Source organism: Mobula hypostoma, chromosome 2, assembly GCF_963921235.1.
Source record: "Mobula hypostoma chromosome 2, sMobHyp1.1, whole genome shotgun sequence".
Lineage (NCBI taxonomy): Eukaryota > Metazoa > Chordata > Chondrichthyes > Myliobatiformes > Myliobatidae > Mobula > Mobula hypostoma.
Genome location: NC_086098.1, coordinates 219189125 through 219201459, shown reverse-complemented (window position 1 = coordinate 219201459; position 12335 = coordinate 219189125). Strand labels below are relative to the sequence as shown.

The 12335-nt window shown below is 41.2% G+C and overlaps 1 protein-coding gene across 2 annotated transcripts in view; it reads right to left on the bottom strand.

The window, feature by feature from the left end:
• The window catches only part of LOC134342860 (protein-glutamine gamma-glutamyltransferase 2-like), a 113798-nt gene that overhangs the window by 86754 nt on the left and 14709 nt on the right, over window positions 1–12335 (bottom strand). The window contains exon 2 of one of the 2 annotated variants that reach the window (XM_063041504.1): window positions 697–825. The exons of the other annotated variant lie outside the window; for it this stretch is intronic. The gene's annotated coding sequence lies outside the window, so the exon portion shown is untranslated. The remainder of the gene's footprint in view (window positions 1–696; window positions 826–12335) is intronic. 2 annotated transcript variants of the gene reach the window in all.

Here is a 12335-nt window from a genome sequence, read left to right as displayed (position 1 = left end):
ATCATTTGCGTAAAGAGAAATCTTATGTGTGGTCCCATTTATAGAGATACCATGAATATTTTTAGCTTCACAGAGTGTTATAGCCAAAGGCTCTAGTACAAGATTAAATAATAAAGGACTTAATGGACATCCCTGTCTAGTATCTCATAAGAGTGAAAAAAAAGGAGACCTGAAATTATTAGTAATAACAGTAGCAATAGCATTCTTATAGATCATTTGAATCCACATTAAAATTATTACCAAAGCCAAATTTTTCTAATACATTAAACAAATATGTCCATTCAACTCTGTCAAATGCCTTTTCTGTGTCAAGAGAAATAACACATTGGGGTATCTTGGATAGTGATGAGTATATAATGTTCATCAATCTCCAAACATTGGAGAATGAGTAACGGCCTTTAATAAAGCCTGTTTCATCTGTAGAGATGATTTTAGTTAAAACAGTTTCCAAATGGTTAGCCATTATCTTAGAAAGAATTTTTGCGTCCGCATTTAATAGCAAAATAGGTCTATGTGATGAACATTCAGTAGGATCTTTATTTTTCTTAAGGATTAAGGAAACAGAAGCTTCATAAAAAGGAGCTAAATTACCCTTCTCAAAAGATTCATGAAATATTTCCAAAAGATATGGAGAAAGTTATTTTTCAAATTTTTTGTAAAATCCTACCGAATAACCATCGAATCCAGGAGCTTTACCTGATTGCATTGACAACACAGCTTTCTGAATTTCATGCTCAGTAATTGGAGCATCAAGGATCTGTTGATCTTCAACAGTAATTTGAGGAAATTTAATCTTATGTAAAAAAGCCTGGATTTTGGAGGAGTCTGCAAGAAATTGAGATTTATAAAGATCAGAATAAAAATCCTAAAAAAATTATTAATGTCTTCATGATTACTTATCTTTTATCTTTACCAATCTTTAAAATTTGTCTTTTAGCTCTAGTTGCCCTTAATTGGGAAGCTAAGAGCCTATTATTTTTATCCCCAAAAATATTAAACTGACTTTTCAATTTAAACAAATATCCTTCAATAGGATAAGTTAATAATAAATTATATTGTGATTGTAATTTCACTCTTATAGAAATCAACATTTGGAGAAATAGCATTGATGTTATCTAACTCTTTTATTTGTTTAGAAATTTTATCTAATTCTATTCTTGTCTGTTTCTTCAGCTTTGCTAAATACGAAATAATCTGACCACGTAAATACGCTTTTAATGTTTCCCAAATTACTAACTTCGAGGCGTTTCCTGTATTATTAAAGAGAAAAAACTCTTTTATCTGAGTTTCAATAAACTCAACAAATTCTGAGCTTTGTAGCAGATGTTCTGGAAAACGCCAAGGTGGTCTTGTAGAAGTAACATTTTTCAAATCAAATATTAAGTTTAAGGGAGCGTGATCAGAGATAACAATTGCATTATATTCACATTTCTGAACATTAAATAGAAGTCGAGGGTAGACTATAAAATAGTCGATTCTCGAATATTTATTATACGTGAAAAAAAGGAATATTCTCTATCACTAGGATGCATATGTCTCTAAACTTCAATTAAAACATAATCAATTAAAAAGGAATTAATAAGTGATGCAATGCGATTAGGAAGTTGATGTTTGGATGATGACTTATCTATTAAAGGATTTAAACAAGTATTAAAATCACCACCCATTAATAACATATATTCATTTAGAACAGGTAATAGAGCAAAAACATCTTTACAGAATGAGGGATCATCAGCATTTGGTCCATATATATTAACTAAAACCATTTTCCTGTTGCAAATTGTTCCTTTAACAATCAAAATTCTACCATTGATATCAGATATAATATCCTCCTGATTGAAAGGAATTTTGGGATCAATAAAAATGGAAACACCTCTAATTTTACTTTGAAAATTTGCATGAAACTTCAGATCCTTCCAAAATTAAAAAAATTGATTTTTATCACATAACCTGATATGCATCTCTTGTGCAAAAATTATATCAGGTTGGAATCGGTTAATAGTTTTAAATGTTTCCTTACGCTTAATAGGATGATTCCAACAACGGACATTCCAACTTAAAACATTCAACTGTTTAAATATCATCATGAGATTTTATATCTAGAGAAAGTAATTAGACACATGTCAGGATTAGGTAATCGAGAATGGCGGAGATAAACAACAATAATAATAATTTGCATATGCTCCAGAATTCCATAATGGGGATAGAAAATGAGAAAAGAAAAAAGGAGAAAATTCACCCAACCTATAAAGCCTGGAAATAAGTCACTATCAATCGATGCAAGCCCCAAAGAATGCATAAGAAGCAATTATAAACTCCACCTGCCTGAATAAAAGGTAAAGATGGAAAGAATAATCTGTCTCCCTCTTCCGGATATGCAACTCATGACAGTTGACATATAGCTCATTACAATTGTGTTGAAAAGAAGAGATATTAGAAATGACCTTCAGTTTTGAAAGTAACCTTCATAATATTAGATAAGGAAAAAAAAAAGTCCAAAAAAAGTTCTTGAAATATTTGCACAGGAGAAAAACAATCGCCATCTTTAAATTATTAAATCCATCTTTAAAACATAAAGAAACCCGAATAATTACTTAAAAATTCTGAGCAAAAGCATACAGAGCGAAAAAGCAATTAGTTCATTTAAATGCTGCAAACAGAAAAAAATTCTAGATGGCTCAAAGTTACCTACAGTCTTTCAACAGTTCCCACATTAATCTTCTGAAGTTAAAACCATCTAAACCAGTCTATATCAGAGACAAAAGTACATTTTAAGGCAAAGGCTTTCTATACCCATCAAATCTTCCGACCTCATCACTCCTTACGTCACGAGACAATCAAACAATTGTAAATCATTTAAACTTCAGGCTTCGGACTCTTCAGGGTGAGAATTAATAAAACGCAATGCTTCGGCTGGATCCTCAAAAAAACGAACCCCAGCATTTCTGACGAAAAGCCTTAATTTAGCTGGATATTGAAGAAATGGATGTAACTGTCTTTGATAAGCCGTATGCATTACAGCTGCGAATCCAAAACATTTCTGAACAATTTCATGTGGATAATCTCCGAAAAAACGAATCTCAGAGCTTTGAAATTTGAACAACCTTTGTTTTCTTGCAAGCTTAATAATACGGTCCTTGTCTCTGAAATGAAGAAAGCGCACAACGGCATGCCTGTTTTTACTTTGATCCGAGGATTTAAGAGCACCAACCCTATGAGCCATTTCAATCTCCGGCAGTTCCATGCAAGCCTCCGAAAATAAAGATTGAAACATCTTCGCAAGGTAGTCCAGTACGTCGGCGGACTCCGATTTCCCTTTTAATCCAACAATTCGAATACCTTTCCAACGAGAGCAAGCCTCCAAATCCACGATCCGTTGTTGAGCCTTTTCCAGACGGGAAGAAGTATCAGCTACATTTCCACTCACCTCTTTAAGATCAAAGCTCAAAGAGTCAATTTCTTCCTCCAAAGGGAGAAATCTTTCTTTTAGTTCAGTTAATCCAGTAAAGATATAGATGATTTGAGATTCTAATCTATTTATCCAGGGTGGCTCCTCTGAAGTCTCGACAGCTTTTTTAGGTTTACCATTGGCTGCTTTAGGATTTCTTTTAGTGCTTCTTGTGTTAGACATAATTATAACAGTCACTCTACAAAATCCAACAGAATAAAGTTAAAATTTCAAAGTTTAAGTCGGAAAAGGGAGAAATTAAAGGCGCACAGAAAGAAACTGTGTCTTACATGTCCACAGGCGGAAGGTGGAGTCATAAACATTCTACCCTTCAGGCCCAGTCCTGATGAAGATTCTCTGCTTGCAACAAGAACTATCTAACACCTGGCAGGAAGTATCAGATGTCCAGTAGAATGAATCAAATGGAATGATGCGGGAAGAAAAGGTAAGGGAAAATGCAGAGCAGATGCCTCTGGTATTGGAAGAACTGGGAAGATCAACATGAAATATCAGAAAAGAAATGTGAAAGTATGCAGAGAAAGTACTTGCAATGTATAATATAAAACCATTCCTATGAACATTACATTATGAAGTTTGTATTGAAAGTAAATCGAGGGAATGAGATGAGGTATCCAGGCTCAGATACAGTTTTAGATTCAATTGAACAAGGTCACTTCTGGAGAAGGTGCAAGCTTGATGAACCATACCAAGATGTTGGTGTGGGTACCTTATTGTTTTGACCTTAGATCTTCTTGTGTGTCCCTCCCAAAACATCAATGTAGTGCAGTTAAAAGCACTGAGTTACGTGTAGCTGATATACAGCACTACACTTAAGCTGTTCGGAGGTATTTTGTGAAGGTAGCGAATCCAACGTACTAAGAGGTGGGTTTCATCATTTTAAGCCTGCATGGTGTCATGTCCTTCATTGGGAGTGGAAGAGAAGGAAATGATAAAGACATAGAATCACTTCGAGGCAAGTAATCTCTTCAGCCATGCAACCCTGAGATGAATATCCTGTAATCTCTAATCGAAAAGACAATCAGCATCAGAATCAGAATCAGTTTTAATATCACTGGCATATGTTGTGAAATTTGTTGTTTTGCAGCAGCAATACATAGCAATACATAATAAAAATATAAATTATAATAGAATATAAATTAAAATACAATTTATAATCTACAGGTAGATATAAAAATAGATTAAAGAAGTAGAGTAAAAAGAGAGCGAAAAAGCACTGAGGAAGTGTTTCTGGGTTCACTGTCCATTCAGAAATCTGTTGTCTGAGAGGAAGAAGCTGTTCCTGAGACATTGAATGCATGTCTTCAGGATCCTGTACCTTCTCCTTGATGGCAGCAATGAGAAGAGAGCATGTCTAGGGTTATGGGAGTCCTTAATGATGGATGCTATTTTTTGAGGCATCGCCTTCTGAAGGTGACCTGGACACCGGGGAGGCTAGTGCCCATGGTGGAGCTGGCTGAGTTAATAGGTTTATGCAGTTTATCCAATCATGTTCAGTGGCCCCTCCAGACCAGGCGATGATGCAACCAGTTCGAATGCTCGCTGCAGAAAGTTGCAAGTGCTTTCGGTGACATACCAATTCTCCTCAAACTCTTTAAATACCATGTAGATGACTCATAACAGCCAGTAGCACCCTTGGGTAGGATAGATCCCAATGGTTCCTAAGGATAAATCCAAAATCAAATCAGAAAAACTGATGAAAGCAGAGATAGTAGACCCAGTAAACAGGCCAGCATCTTTCTCCCCGATGTTTCTGTGTTGAGAAATCTCACAGCAAGCTGAACACCTGCCCAAGCCCAGAGATTTTATGGAGGTCCAGAAGAATCGTTACTGTGTGAAGTTGAGAGAAATAAATTGTTTCATTACACTAGATACACAGAATAAATTCTGGCAGATAAAGATCGATGAGGAGAGCTGGTAATTAACCTTTTGTAATTTTAGATGGCACTAGAGAAGATAGGAATTTGGAGATTTTTAAACATTATTTACTTATCAGAAAATGCTAGGTCAGATGCAATGTTTCTTGTAATAGTCAAAAGTGAAGTGAATAGTCACAGTCAGAAACAATCACAGAACACAACCAGAACAATTATGTAACAGAAAGGTCAATTTAAGAGCTGAAGATGGATTTGAGCAATGTGTTTAGTATAAGCACTTTACAAATAGAAACAAGCCTGTGGAGTAAAATGGAAGAGTTGTACACGAGCATGAAAGACACAAGTCCCAGATGCACATTGAGCTAAAGGCCACTACTGCAATCCTAGGTGGGTACCATAGACTTCAAAGGCTCAAGCAGAGATGGAATTGAAGAAACAAACTATTTGGTATATTGGTCATACTCTACGGAATGCTTGGGGTCTTCCCACTGAAGACAAAGCTGTATGGCTTCATTGGGATTATAGTGTAAAGTTATACTGAAGTAGGGATATGTCTGCTGTATTGGCAGAGACCAGTGTCTTCTATCAACCTGGATCAGTACTGTATAAAGAAAGTATACTTATCTGTATCCTGTATAAGGATAAAGATAGCAAGAAGCATATCATATCATTGAGCTTTGACCTTAAACACGGTCCACAGAATTGCTACAGAACAAGCTATTGGTAATGTCATTCTGTTGGACATGCCAAACATCAGTCCTGGGAGCAGTGGAAAAGCTACCACAGTTAATAGCTTCTACCCACCAGGACCATTCCTGCTTCTACAGTAGAAGGGAATTACATTATATTGCCAAAGTGCCAAGGTTACTCAGACATAATGGTAATTGTGGCCATGATCTCAAGGTGGGTGGAGGCTGTCCCAGCAAGAAGTTCACTGCTGTACAGCCACCAAAAGGGCTACATCACTAATGGGGATTGCTGTGCATTGGTGTTTGCTGTCTTGAGGCAAATTAGGGTGGCTAAATTCCCAGAGCCTGACAAGGTGTCCCCTCAGACTCTGTGGAAGGCTAGTGCAGAAATTGCATGGGCCCTAGCAGTGATACTTAAAACCTCCTTAGCCATGGGTGGGTGCCCAAGGCCTAGAGGATAGCTAGTGTTTTTCCATTTTACAAGAGAGGCTCTAAGAATAAGCTAGGAAATTATAGGCCAGTGAGCCTGACCTTAATAGTGGGTAAACGATTCGAAATTCTTCTAAGGGACTGAGTATTTGGATAGACAAGGCCTTAATAGGGATTGTCAACACAGCTTTGAGTGTGGGAGGTTGTAGCTAACCAATCTTACAGAGTTTTTTGAGGAGATTACTAGGAAAATTAAGAAAAGACAGTGGATCTTGCCTGCATGGACTTTAGCAAGGCCTTTGCCAAGGTTCCACTTGTGAGTTTGGTCAATAAGGTTCAGCTGCTTGAAATTCAGGATGAGGTAGTAAACTAGCTTCAATATTGCCTTTGTGGGAGAAGCCGAAGAGCTGTAGTAGATGGTTGCCACTCTGACCGGAGGCCTGTGACTAGTAGTATGCTGCAAAGATCAATGCTGTATCCGTTGTTGCTTGTTATCAATATCTATAATCTGGATGATAACGTGGTAAACTGAACCAGCAAAATTGTGGATGACACCAAGATTGGGGTTTAGTAAACAGCACGGGATTCTGTGCATGTGGAAGAAACACCATGATGGTAGTTTCCTCCCAGGTGCCTCCCTGCTGCCAGGGTCAGGGACGACTTGGATTGGGTCTACGGCATTCTAAAGGGGGAGGGTGAGCAACCAGAAGTCTTGGCACATAATGATACCAATAACTTAGGTAGGAAAAGGGAGATCATGAAGAGAGAATTCAGAGAGATAGATAAAAAACTGAAAAACAGGACCTCCAGAGTAGTAATCTCAGGATTGCTGCCTGGCCATGTTCCAGTGAGGGTAAGAATAGGATGATTTGGCAGATGAAGGTGTGGCTGAGGAATTGGTGCACGGAGCAGGGCTTCAGATTTCTGAATCATTGGGGTCTCTTCTGAGGAAGGTATGACCTGTACAAAAGGAATGGGTTACACCTGAACCTATGGGGGAGAATATATGGACAGGTTCACTAGAGCTGTTGGAGAGGGTTTCAACTAATTTGGCAGGGGGGTGGGTACTGGAGTGATAGGGATGAGGATGCAGCAGTTGATTTGCAATCAGATGTAGCAAGTAGTGAGATGGTCAGGAAGGACAGGCAGATGATAGAGCAAAGTTGTAGTCAGTGGGATGAGTTGCAGTGTAACATGGAAACAAAACTGAAAAGGGTGACAAATACAGAACTGAAGGTGTTAAATTTGAAAGCATACAGTATGTGGAATAAGATAAACTTGTAGTGCAGTTAGAGATGTTGTAAGCATCACTAAGTCATGGCTGAAAGTAATCCAAAGTTGGGAGCTTAACATCCAAGGATATACATTGAATCCAAAGAAAAGGCTGACAGGCAGAGGGGTGTGGGTTGGCTCTTTAGTGAAAAAAAGGTGAAATGGGATTAGATTATGTAGAATCATGTGGGTAGAGTAGAGTTCAAAAACTGCAAGGGTATATACAGGCCTCCAAACAGTAGCCAGGACGTGGGCTGCAAATTAAAATGAGAGATGGAAAAGGCATATGCAACCCAGATTAATTAAACCCGAAGATGTAATGTTAAAAACTCCACCTGTGGAGTGCTTTATTACAGTCCTTTATTTCATAGTCCTTTATTACAGTCAGTTAGTTACAAACACAAGAAATTCTGGTCCTGAAGAAGGATTTCGGCCCAAAACATGGACTATTTGTCATTTCTATGGAAAAAGCCTGAAATGCTGAGTTGCTCCGGAATTTTTTGTGTAGTTACAGTAAAAATCTTTTTACAGCCAGTTACAGCTGCAGCTAATGATAGTCACAGCTACAGTTCCCTTGTTACCTTTCTGCCTTTCAAACTGACCTTGTCTCACCTGTACGATGATGACCATCTAATAAAATGTCAGTAGTCATAAAATGTTGTCTCATTGTTTGATTTCTGAAGAAACTTCTGGACAGCATCATGGTAGCTGATATACGAGGCCTTTCCTTGAGAAGTTCTTCACGGCAAAGCCGACACCATGCTCTCTAGTCTCGTCTGAGCCCTTCCCCTGCCAGAAGAAGGTATAGTCTCTTTCACGTAGGGTTCCCGATTCTGCAAGACGTGTCTCTTGGAGCGTTGCGATGTCTCAACAGTTCATTATTAATCACTGCTGTCTTGAGTGTGTCACTGATCTCCCGAAGGTCACCTGATATACCAGTTGTCATAGTCTGTATATTCCAGCATCCTAGTCTGCGTGCTGGCTTCTTTCTTTGTCTTCTAGTTGTGCTTGGTGCAGTGTTTACAGTCCGCAGTTCGGGCTACAACCACTCTACGTCGCTTTCCTTGACCTCACGAAGGCCTTCGAACTTGAGAGCAGAGACAGCCTGTTCAAAATCCTCGCCAGGATTGGTTGTCCCCCAAGGCTCCTCAAGATAGTCATTCCACACAGACATGAAGGGTGACGTTCAGTTCGACAGCTCTTCTTTGGAGGCCTTCAACATCCGCAGCGGTGTGAAGCAGGGCTGTGTGCTTGCCCCCACCCTGTTTGGCAACTTCTTCACAGTCATGCTGAAGCACGCCTTTGGAACATCAACTGATGATGTCTACCTCCACACCAGATCAGACGGGAGCCTGTACAGTCTGTCCCGGCTGAGGGCAAAAACCAAGGTTCGTGAAGTACTCATCAGGGACATGTTGTTTGCAGACGATGCGGCACTGGCAATACACTCTGAAGAGCAACTGCAACGCCTCATGGACAGCTTCTCAAGAGCCTGCCAGGACCAGCTTGACCATTAGCCTGAAGAAAACCAACGTGTTGGGCCAGGGCATTGAGCCCCCCTGCCATTACCATCAACAACTATGAGCTGGAGATAGTTCACGAGTTTACATACCTTGGCTCCACCATCACGGACAGCCTCTCCCTAGACCCCAAGATCAACAGACGCATCGGATGAGCAGCCTCAATGTTTGCCAGGCTGACAAAGAGAGTCTGGGAGAACAGAAAGTTGACGACGCACACCAAAGTTTCAGTCTACAGGGCCTGTGTCCTCAGCACACTGCTTTACGGCAGCGAGACCTGGAGCCCCTACTACAGACAAGAGCGGCGTCTCAACGCCTTCCACCTTCATAGCCTGAGACACATCCTGGACATCACGTGGACTGACCGAGTCACCAACAATGAGGTCCTGGCCCGCGCCCAGATACCCAGCCCCTTCACCCTGCTCCAACAACGCCGTCTCCGCTGGCTGGGCCATGTACACCACATGTCAGATGGGAGGATCCCAAAAGACCTGCTGTACGGGGAACTGGCCTCCGGCAAGAGAGCACAAGGGCAGCCCCATCTTTGTTTCAAAGACGTTTGCAAGAGAGACATGAAGTCACTGAAAATGAACGTCGAGAGGTGGGAGGACATCGCAAGCGATTGCTCTCACTGGAGGCTGGAACTATGCAGAGGTCTAAAAGAGGAGAAGAGGAGCTGAGGCTTACTGCTGAAGAAAAGCACACTCATTGGAAAAACAGCACCAAGATAACATCGGAGGACAGTGCCTTCAAGTGCAGTTGATGCAGCGGAGACTGTCACTCCCATGTGGGCCTAGACAGCCACAACAGACGCTGCTCTAACACAGTCTGAAGCAAGACCTTCCAGGCGCAGATCCATGGTCTTGCGAGACTAACGGATGCCACCCACCCTTAAGAAGTCAAAATCCAAAATCAGGAAGTACAGAAGCCTGAAACCTCAAACCACCATGTTCAAGGACAGCTTTTTCCCTTCAACCATTTGGTTCTTGACCCTATCGGCACAAGTCTAATCACTGGAGTTTACCAACACAATGACTACCTCGATCGGTTCACAACAATGGATACTGTTTACTTTTATTCTAATCTTGTTTTCTGCTAAAAGCTGGGAATAATTCAGGTTTCATATTTGCTTTTTCTTGCTAATGCTGCAAGTAAATTTTTTATTGCACCTGTGCGGACATGTGAAAAGCAGTGATGAAGGATCTCTCATTCCAAAGAGGAGAGAGGAGTGCTAAAGTCAAGCCAGTTGATATCTTGTCGGCAATTAGAGATGAAAATATCCAGCGCAGTGTGTCCATGAAGAACAGGAGGAGGATTGAAGATGGAGATCAATGTGGAGTGGGAAATTCTTGTCAAAGAAGCGAACTTGAAAATGGAGGTGACAGAAGAGGAGCTTGACATCATGGCAGATGAGGACCTCACTAAGGCGCAGGCCATGAGGGACAAAATTAAGGCCTTTGCTGAGGCAGAATGCTTCACCTCAGTGAGGGGAAGATCTGAGGGAATGGTGAAGAAAACATCAGGGATTAGAGATGGGAGCAGAGAGGGAGGATGACATTTTGTGGCTTCAGAGGAGAGGGAAGGAGTGGGATGTCTAGGGAAGGTCGGGTGGGAGGAATCTGAGGACCTAAGTGGTGAATGGGTAGCCTGAGAGATCAGAATTTGGGAGTTGTTGTTGGGGAAGGGGAGCCCAGGGGCCCAGCGACAGAAAGAAAGGTCTTGGCCTGGAGGTGTGGGGTGGTTGAGGGCAGGGATGGACCCAGAGCTGGAAGCCACATAATGCACGGTCTGAAGGCATCTCGAGTTGTTGGAACCAGAATTGGCGACGGCGGTGTCCACGGACTGGAGAAGTCCAGAGCTGTTGGAACCGGAGTTGGATACAGTAGGATCTGTGGTCTGAAGGAGGCTGATCAAATCAAGGTCCAAGTGGGGGATGGCAGGGTCCGTGACCTAGAGGTGGCCAGGTCCATCAGAACTGGTGTTGGAGATGGTGGGATCCATGTTATGGAGCTGTCTGATCTGGTTGATGTCTGAGCAGAAGGCGGCAAATGCCACGGTCTGGAGAGGGGCGATCTCCTGATCCTTCCTGGATGTGAGAAAGAAGAAGAACTGGTAGTTGAAGGTGTGGATTTCGCGGAGGATGAAATGTCGAAGAAATCCATGGCAGGCTCTGGAGAGTGAGGCCTGGAGCTGCGGCAGAGACTGAGACAGGGCCCGTAAATGTCTCTGCGTGGTGGAGAGGGTAGCATGTAGAATACGGAGGGAGAAGATGTGAATCAAATGCAGGTACTTGGTGGGTCCAAACAGGGGGACCTGAAAATGGAGCGAGAACCCCTATGGAACAAGATGGTGGAGAAGACAAGTTCCCAATAAGGATACATAGTAGTGAGTCTTGGTGGCGACATGGTGAAAGAGTCAGACAGGAGCAGAGATCACAGAGCGGGAGCAGTGAGAGAGGGTCTCACTGAATTCCTGTTGAAGAGAAGATTTTAACCTTTTCAGGACAGGATTATCTTGAAGTGTCTTCCCAGGAAAGCAGTGAATCAGAAACACAAGCGATCCTGCAGATGCCTGAAATCCAGAACAACAACTCCTTCAAAGCCCTGGAAGTGGTGAGTGATTTTTTTGATCACAAATGTTGCAGCAATGTGCAATCATGTCATTCACATCTATGCCTTGTTTTTAACTACAGGCTCCAAGTGAAGTTGTCCTGTCTCCCACTGCATTTTGTGAGTGAAAGAGTAAATAATTAATTGTAATTTGAAAGACAGCTGAAATTTGATTAACATTCTTTCCCTTCATTCAAATGGCAAGGATTGCGTACAACATTACAGTAGAACAGAAGAGTCTGGGAATACTGATCATTAGCTCCTTGAAAGTGGCGCCACAGGTAAACAGGGTCAGAAAGAGACTTTTTAGCACATTGGCCTTCAGAAGCAAAAACATTGAGTACAGTGCTCATAGAATTTCATCATTTTCATCTAACTTCCACCCTGCACTTTAATTCATTTCATTCATTTCTGACACCTCCATCCCCATTCTAGATCTGTCTCTTTCCATCTCTGGAGACAAAATGACATCT